Below are 7,848 nucleotides of genomic sequence, written 5' to 3' on the forward strand. Positions count from 1 at the left end.
AGAGATCCTCTTTCATCTGTTCTGTGTAGTTGTATCTGTGCTTTAAGGTGATAATACTGCTGATCATCAGAGGGCTGGAACGCTGCCTGAATAAATGCCACACTTTGGAAGTGTTGACTCTGACTAAATGTCGAGACTTTCTATTGATTCTTTGAATTAAAAAATATTCTCAGCTTTTTGGCAGAGCTGTTACTTTATTGTAGCACTTAAGCAGCGCCGAGGAGAAGAGGGATGATTTAAAATGCCATAAGAGAAGCTAATGAGCTAACCGGCTAGTGCCTGGGGCAGTGCGCTCTCACGTTGGTTAGTGTCTCTGGTGAATGAGGATGTGGAGCTCAGGTGTCACCTGAAGATTCATGAGTGGAATTAAACTTTACTAACCTGGGACTGCAGATGCTCCAGATGTTAAATCTACATTAGTTTGAACTGAAAATTAAACCTTTTACATATTTAGGAAATCAGTCACTGACATTAATGGCTAATTGAAGAGTTTTCTGCACCTTTTGTAGCGTCTCATGGTAACTTTACATAATATGTGATTCCTTTAAAGCCAACTCTGATCCACTGACACAGGCAGATGTGTTCAGCTATGGCACTTGTAGTGTGTCCTAGGGTGTCTTTGCCAGCAGCTATAAGAGCTGTGATTTTACTTCTGATGCCATTTAAGGTCTTTATTACCCAGAAACTCCATACAGAGATTCATCAGGAAACTTAATTAGCCAGCAAGCTAACCATTTGTTACTTTGGGCTTTTCAGTCAGCTTGTTAGCAAGTGAGGAACCTTGTTCACATTGAACAGAAGAGGGCAACGTTTGGTTTCCAGAGGACCAATTTCATTCAGTTAAAGCTGTCAAAGGAGCCGTAATTAAAGTGAAACACAGCAACAGTGTGTTCCTGCATCTCTCAGAGCATCGTATCAGCTCCTAAACAGACAGCAAATCCAGCTCTGTGTCACCTGTTTGACTGCAGGTCCCCAATTTAAGTTTTTTTCGAGGGTTGATCTGTCATGTTGTGGTGAAGACATCTAACCCACGACATACAGAATCAGATCAGAGATGGGGTAAAATGTTTAAATAAGGATTTATTAAAAGGGAAACCAAGGAAGCAGCATAAACGTAGCTGAGTTCTTGCACAAGGGAGCCGGTGCGGGAAATCTGTGGACAGATCGGAGTTAGATCCAATTTGAGGAGGGAACAAGGAATCAGACTTGTGCGGAGGACTTACGGTCTGGAGAGGAGGGAACGGGTTTGAGGGAGGAGTGGTCCGGTCTGGGTTGAGAGGGCTTTCCTGGGACTGAGATCCAAGAGGTGAGACGTGGAGGGAGCTGAGCTTGTGGAGGTCCGGGAAGTTTAGGTGGGCAGCTGGAGGTGACTTTGGCCAGGGAGGAGCTGAGAGACGAGCTGGTGTAGAGGTTCCAGAAAACTGCCAGTCAGAGATGAGGGTGAGGTCTTGTCTGGAAACAAGAGCAGGAGGTAAAATGTAGTGATGTTACCTGTGACACGCAGGATTCGAAGCTTGTATCACCAAAACGAACCACTGCAGAGCAAAGCACTGTGTCGGAGCTTGATTTGTTTACTGAAAGTCACGTGACCAATGAGCAACGATGCTTCATTCACCCTTCCACCCACGTGACCGCTTCACACGTTGTTTCAAACATTTAAAGCAGCGCAAACCGAGAGGTGCAGGTTTATGGCAAGCCAAATGAGCATTTATTCTGATATCAGGATATCAACCATCATCATCACTAGTAAAATGCAAAAATCCAACAAATACTCAAAAACACATCAAAATCTCAAAAGGTCCAAGAGCTTGAATCTAATTTGCAAAGTGGCTGTTAGAAGGTACCTAGGTAGAGTAATCATCCAGCAAAGTGTCTCTCAGCTGCTTAAATACCCCTGGCCAGCTGATGAGCAGATCTGCTGCAGCTTGGTCAACCTCCAGACACGCCCACCTGCAGAGGGAAAACTCAAAAGACAGGGAGTGACAGCAGGCAAACACCTCAGACCGTGACATGATCACTTTGTGAAAACATGATGTTAAAAGATATGTTAGAAGATGCTTCTTCTGGTGCAGGGAGATTTATTCATGGTTAGAATTCTTGGTGAAAACTGTTTAAATCAAAATCTTCGGTGAACTGACTTTTCTAACAAAATATTAATTCATCAGGTTGTGATAAAATATTATTTATTTCTCCCTGTTGAAAGGCTTCCATCTCAGTTTGGTTCCATCACTGACCATGGGAGATATTTAGCCTTTTTATGGCATAATCAACTTCCCTCTTGGATTTTAATCAATTTCCCTCTGGGATTAATAAAGTATTTTTGAATTGAATGAAACATATTCAGTTTAAAATCATTGCAGGTTTTGCCAAAAAAAAACAATTAGATAAAATGTGATGGGTTCAAAGCTCAGGTGAATATCAAGGTGAGGGTCACTGAGACACGTACGGTATAGCACTTGTTCTTTTTCAAATACGACTTGTCACTCAGGGTTTCACGTGATTGTAGGACTTGAAAATAGTCTTTGACCTTTAATTCCCACTTTAGCCAGCAAAACAAAATAGACAGGAAAACTGTTGGCTCAAAAAAATCCAGTCTCTTCTACATCACACTGTAAAGTTTGCATTCATGGACTCTGCCATCTTGTCTCGCCATTGCAGAAAGCTGTGCTGATTTAGTGACGAGGAGAGAGCAGAGCGTTTAGGCTATAAGCTAACTATTAGCATTGGCAAACTCGTACAGGCTTGCGTTATTTGTGGAGCTAAAACATCAAAGTTAGATAGCGATCAGAGACCGTGCAAAATTTGCATTGTTGGTAGCCAATCAGAGGTGAAAATTAATGAGCAAGATTCTAAATCCTGACCCGTCTGACCTCCACTCTTTCTACCTCCTTCAGCAGGAGAAAAAGAGCTTTCTTTTCCCCAGAGAAAGACTCACATGTCGTTCTCTTATACACAAGACCACACCAGATTTATTTGTAATAACAAATGTACCAAATTTAAGGTATTTTGAAGGAATTTTCTTTTCCCTGATTTTTTTCCCCTCTACAATCTGATTGTTATCTAAATTGTCTCAACATCAATCCACTGCACCCTATCATTGCCTTGTTTGAGTCCTGGGACCAAGCATTTGCTCATTTTTTTAACACATATTGTCAGATTGTGGACTTTCAGCCTTATTTGCTCTCTCCATCTTACCCCAACATGAAAGCAGCTCTTGTTTTGCTTTAACTCTTGTTTTCCCCTCACATGAGATGGACTAGAAAATGTAGCAAACAAACAAACAGACCTACATGCAGAGGAGTGCATGAGCAAACACTCCCACATTATGTGGTAACATTGTGTTTGAAGTAGGATTTCGGTTGAATATCCATGAACAGCATGGAGCTACGGATCCCACTCAGCTCAAAGCAGCTCTCCTAGATTTACTCCGATTATCTAAATCAGCTGGTTTGATTTAGGTTCTCAAACCAAGTTTAAACTGTTATGACCTGGTAGGTGGAAGATGAAGGACGGCGTAACATGAGAGGTATGCAAGGGTGTAAAATCAACAAACACGGTTTCTTTATTTAAAAATGAGATTAATTCAAAAGTATGAAACAACGCTTCAAATATTTATTAACTACTCATACGAGGATCCAAAAAAAATATATTCATTGTGACAAACTTACCTTTTAAATAACTCAAACAATACTCTTGACTCTTGGCTAAAATTGTAAGGAACACAGGGCTGTTAAAACAAAACTAAGGTCTATTCAAGTATCTAAATAAGATTTAAGGTTTTGCTTTTACCAAAATGCTTTTTCTAAAATCATCAGAACCAAAATGAAAACAGAGCTTCTCAGTTTCCTTTACTCAACATACCTATCTAAGACGGTCTGCCGGCTATTAAGCTATCTTTCAGCTGATAAAAACGGGGTATTGCCGCTCCCGTGCTAACACACAAACTGAGATTCTCAAGCCCCTCTAATTACTTTAAACAAACAGGTTAGCGTTCACCAAATCTCCAGTGCGTTGTTTCAGTGTGTTCAGGTTCCCTCGACAAGCTGGCAACAGTGGGCTCCTGAAGGCTGCCACACTACAGCTGTCGTTAGTTTGGAATCTGTTCCATCTGTGTCAGCTGCTGCAGGATGGGAGGAGGGTCGGCCTCTGTCCATTGTGTTGTGGGTGAAGGGAGCTGAAACGGGAGCTCTCCGAGGTGCTTCAGCTGAACCATCCAGCCTGACAGAGGCCGTAACACTGCATATTTAGTCACTTCAATTAAGGCATCATTTTGCCAAGTCGTATTTTGTTCATAAAACAAACTAACTGTTTGACTGACCAAAACTTATTTAATTGCATCAAAAAGATGATTACTCAAAAAAAGATTCACTCAACATTACATTGAATATTCATTATAAATACTATCAAAATGTCTGCATATTACGTGGCGGCCATTTTTATTGCAAAAATGCCACCATGTGAATATAAGAATATGTGTGAGAGGCAGGGACTGATGCAGGTCATTGAAATGTAGACACACATTCAATCAGACGCTGCAGGAATCAATCCCAGAGTAACAGATGGAGAGATCACAAGAAGCGTGAATCTCTCACCTCTTTGTGCCATGGACCCTCCTGAGATACTGAAGGTGCCTGTCTTCTATAAAGAATGTAGGCTCGCTGTGTTTTAGAGAAACGTTCACACTAAATAAATCACATCTTTGGTTTGAACTTTTGGAAAAGTCTTGAGATAAATTCTAATTGGTATTTGGCTTCCTGTTTGTAGATAAAACATTAGAAAAAGAATAAAATAAAAAATCAAAACTCACTGTGATTCAACTCAGTGAATTCTTCTTACTTGTCTTAATGTTGCTTTAAAGTCATAGTCTTGCTTTAATGGTCGTATTGGATTGTGTTTATGCTTATTTTAGTCATATCTGCAAGACAATACAGTGATCCCTCGCTACTTCGCGGTTCGTTTATCGCGGATTCACGACTTCGCGGATTTTTTCTTTGGAGCCTCATTCAAGGGAAATTCGCCGATTCGCGGTATTTTTCACCGATTCGCGGTACTTTTCTATGCGAAATATCAATAAATGTATATACTGTACTTTAATATTCTAACATTTTAATATTAGTGCCTGTTTTAGATTAAGTGCTCTGTACATTAAAGGGTGGTTTGTTAACAATACTATGTAAAGGGAGGGTTTTAAAAGTCTGAATACTGAATACATACCTGTTAAATAAATACTGTAAATAGGGTGTCCCTACTTCGCGGATTTTCACCTATCGCGGCCAGGTCTGGAACGCATCTACCGCGATAAATGAGGGATTACTGTAATATATAAACTCATATAGGCTCATAAAGAAACATGTCATTATGAACTGCTGCTTTAGTTGTGTAAATGTTTATACACTGATATAAGAAATCGTTCATCTTTACATCAAGCACAGAAGGGTTATTCATTTAGCTTCTGTTGGATGAAAAAGCAGAAATTACTCACAGAGCAGCCTTTTCTCAGTAGCTCTGATTTTTACATAGACTGAATCTATAACTGAGATGAGATCGGGTCCAGTTTCCTTCCTCTCTGCAAACCTTTGCCTAAATTGATCATTTTCCATTCTGGCACAAACCTTTTCACAGATGCTGCTTTTTTTGTGAAGTTCTTCATCTTTTCCTATATGGCAGCTTTCATATCAGCGTTAGAGGCTGTTTCAGGTATTCAGAACTCATTGGTATTTTGATTCAGCTTTGATCTGAACAAAATGCAGAAAAATCTAACAAACAGGCTGTTGGCAGGATTTTCTGCATGACTGGGCAGCATTGGCAGTTTTAAGCGGGGGCCTACAGAGGCCCGGGCCCTAAAGAACCAGCCCTGGCCTCTGTTATGGCCCCTGTGCTGGAGATAGGATTTTTGCCCAGTGGGCAGAAAAAATATTAAAATATGCTAATGTAAAATATATATTTTTTTAACTGAGGCAGACACCATCTCTAGTACCCTGTAGACTAATAATGTCTTTACGTGAAGTCAAACTTTAAAAAAAAATGTAATAATTATTCACACAAAAACTAAGTCTGCAGTTTCATTAGGCCACTCCCCCTTTATGTATAGGTTTTTCTGCTGAGTGATCTCTAACAAAGGGAATACAGCTGCTGTGAATTTCCCAGATACCTTCTGTGCTGCACACCACTTCAGAGCTCCTCAGTGGGAAACCGCTCCAGTAGTCAGAGAGGTCACCCCTGGAGAGTGTGTGTGGATGTAACAGGAAACCGGCAGCATGGAGACTGATTTACACACTGACACACACACACAAACACACATGTAGAAGTCCAGCTTGAATGAACTCTACCTGCAGTAACACAGAGTCAGAGTGAGGAAGAGAAAGTTCTTTAACACATGGATGGCTCTCTACAGACACGAGTAGAGATTCAATCAGCTGTTCATCATCTTAATTAAAATGTTTTGCACAGCAAACTTCCTCCTTCTGTCTCACTCAGTCAGTCTGTGTGTGTGTGTGTGTGTTTCACTGTAATCTGTCCCCTCTTTGGTCCTGTTGCAGGACAGAGGGAGGACATGAAGCAGGAGTAGAGGTTAACTAGGAACACTAACAAAATGTAATTACCTGGTAGTTAATGTGGAACTAATGAGGACATCTGTTTAGTGGATCCAGTAAAGTCCTTCCATTTGCATGATGTCACTGATGTCTCACTCATTTAGTCAGGTGAAGTGTTGTTTGATTGAAACAGTTAGAATAAAACAATAAGAAAAAATAGACTGAATTATAAAAATGACATTTCAGTTTCGTTTTGATATTTTTAACTGCTTCACTCAATTTATAATATGCCTAATTTACTATGATGTATCATAGGCATGATACATTTTGCATGTCCACGATATAAAGTGCAGATTATTGTTTTCTGAAAATATCATTAAAGGATTAATCATCTCACAAGTAACACATTTCTCTGTTTTGCATAAATGCCTACACTTAAAACAAGAGTATTTTTCTTCTGTTTTTAAATTGTGGAGATTTGATTCCATAGATTTATTAGAAATGATGTCACCATCTGCCACTCTGCTGTGCATCCAGTCCAATCTAATCTACTTTAGATTGATGTGATGCAGCTAATTGTTGACTTTTTGTCCCAAATCCAGACTCTGAGCCAAAAGTCGTCTAAATTCACCCAAATGATTTCAGACAGAGACCAACAAGCTAATAAAAGACTCTCATTAAGCCTGTTAAACTGTGTTAAAGTCATTAAATATGATGTATTAGGATTTGCTAAATACTGTGAACAGTAAGCGACTGAATCAAACCTGGAGGTTATTCTGAACAAACGGGGATCGCTCATCACAAAGTGACCGCTTGTGTCTGCCTGCAGCTCCAGAGAACGACAGCATCTGACTTTAGGTTTTACGGGAGCTGCGTGATGAAATGAAGCAAAGAATATTCTGTTCATTCATTTGATCTTCAGGAAGGTCGACTCAGGGAGAACTTATCCTTCTAACTAGAGGTCATTAAGCATAAAGATGCTTATCTGAGGAAAGGTATTTCAGATTGAGGACTGAACCGTGAATATCTAACTTTGAAAAACACCTAACTTCAAGCAAATCTGCCCACCTTCTTAATAATCTACCCTTTTACTCACTAAAGAGTAAAATCTTAACACTATTACTGTCGCTTCTCTTGCAGACATCAGTCTTTTTGGTTGAGGAAAGTCAAAAATCTTACTATGAAGAGAACAAATTTATATATATATAAATGTGCATATTACATTTTCTGGAATCTGTGAGGAGATGATGAAGAGAAACAGAAACACAAAAGAGACACCGATCCGCGATGTGTAGGTGGTACCCACGCAGCTCCA

At 39.9% G+C, this 7,848-nt stretch overlaps 1 long non-coding RNA gene across 1 annotated transcript; it reads right to left on the reverse strand.

Moving 5' to 3' along the window:
* Positions 1 to 1,060: 1,060 nt before the first annotated feature.
* On the reverse strand, positions 1,061 to 2,371 carry LOC129154738 (uncharacterized). The gene is made up of 2 exons (XR_008559982.2): positions 1,224 to 2,371; positions 1,061 to 1,153 (listed from the first exon to the last, which is right to left on the reverse strand). It is a non-coding gene; the product is annotated as an uncharacterized lncRNA (long non-coding RNA).
* Positions 2,372 to 7,848: the final 5,477 nt, after the last annotated feature.

The sequence above is a fragment of the Nothobranchius furzeri genome, chromosome 13, assembly GCF_043380555.1.
Source record: "Nothobranchius furzeri strain GRZ-AD chromosome 13, NfurGRZ-RIMD1, whole genome shotgun sequence".
NCBI classification, from domain to species: Eukaryota; Metazoa; Chordata; class Actinopteri; order Cyprinodontiformes; family Nothobranchiidae; genus Nothobranchius; species Nothobranchius furzeri.